Source organism: Callospermophilus lateralis, chromosome 16 (assembly GCF_048772815.1).
Source record: "Callospermophilus lateralis isolate mCalLat2 chromosome 16, mCalLat2.hap1, whole genome shotgun sequence".
NCBI lineage: Eukaryota > Metazoa > Chordata > Mammalia > Rodentia > Sciuridae > Callospermophilus > Callospermophilus lateralis.
In genome coordinates, this window is record NC_135320.1 from 69889925 (window position 1) to 69891363 (window position 1439).

A 1439-nucleotide genomic window follows, 5' to 3' on the forward strand; every position below is an offset into this window, starting at 1 on the left:
AGAGAGAGAGAGATTGTATAATGGCTCTATATTTTAATCTCTTCTGTGCAGATTATCTTCTGGTAAAGAAGCACAAAGATATTTTCTTCCTTCTTCTTTCTCCTTCTCATTCTTTTTCTTCTTCTCCTTCCCCTCTTCCTTTTCCTCCTCAGCCTTCCCCTCTTCTCCTCCTCCCCCTTATTCTTCTATGTTTCTTTGAGCTAAAAAATCAGACTAACAGTTTATTATCTTCATCTGTTCTCTTAAAAAGGATATATTTTTATGTGATTGTTATGGCATCTCCCAAAACATAAAATTAGCCACTTCTTTTTTAGGGAATCACGAGTAACCAGGTATAGGAAGAATTAGGAAGTCTACCTTCCAACAGTACTCATGTGAGAAACAATAGGACTGAGGCGCCGCAGGACCGGTCTGTGGCCGCAGAGCATTCTGGCCTACACAAACCTAGGAGCGCAGACCAAACAGAAGGAGGATCAGACAAGACAAGCGATGGAGGACGAGCTGGCCGCAGACCCTGCTGCCTCCCCGTTTTCCCTGCCGTCTGCGTCCGGAGGATGAGCCCAGCCTTCAGGGCCATGGACGTGGAGCCCTGCACCAAGGGCGTCCTGCTGGAGCCCTTTGTCCACCAGGCTGGGGGGCACTCTTGTGTTCTACACTTCAATGAGACGACCCTGTGCAAGCCCCTCATCCCGAAGGAGCATCAGTTCTACGAGACCCTCCCAGCTGAGATGCGCAGATTCACTCCCCAGTACAAAGCCCAGCACCTCACACCCTCAGTTTTCAAGCCCTGGTGTCTCTTGATCACAGTAACCCATAGTCCCCCATGGTGGGGACAGTGGGGGAAGACTTTGGGAGGATTTTACCCAGAATTCTTGCCGCCTGCTTTTTGTCCTCCAGGAAACCAGAAGCCCTGGTGATTAGGACAAAGCCAGAGTTCCCTTGTTAGCTGGCCACCCTTGCCCCTTTTTTCCCTCTGGTCCTTTTCCCCATGGCCACAGGGAAGTGTGGTCCCCTGAAATCCCCACCTTGGCTCCTCTGCACCTAGAGCTGGGGGCTACTTCAGAAGTGTCATCTCTCTCAGCACGCATTCCCCTGCAGCAAGCAAGCGGGCGGGCAGCAAGGACTGAGCAGATTGAGTGATCCTGGGGCAGAGAGGCCTGGGAGGAAAGGTGTTCAGCCAGTCGGTTGTAAGGCACTCATCGGCACCTGCTGAAATGCTCCTACTGACAGCTCCCTCCTCAAAGACTGTCTAATTACACATGGCAGGTTCTAGAGACTCAAGGGTGGAGAGCTGCTTTCAAGGCCACAATGTGTCTGTCCTCCTGGTCCAACCCTATCTACCTTGTATTTGTTTATTTACTTATTTATTTATTTTTGTGACAAGAAACTGCAAAGACTAATAAAAAGCATAATTGAGAAGGAAAAAAAAAACAGTACTC

At 49.3% G+C, this 1439-nt stretch overlaps 1 pseudogene; it reads left to right on the top strand.

Moving 5' to 3' along the window:
• The first annotated feature begins 554 nt into the window (after positions 1-554).
• On the top strand, positions 555-1227 carry LOC143381963 (inositol hexakisphosphate kinase 2-like; annotated as a pseudogene).
• Positions 1228-1439: the final 212 nt, after the last annotated feature.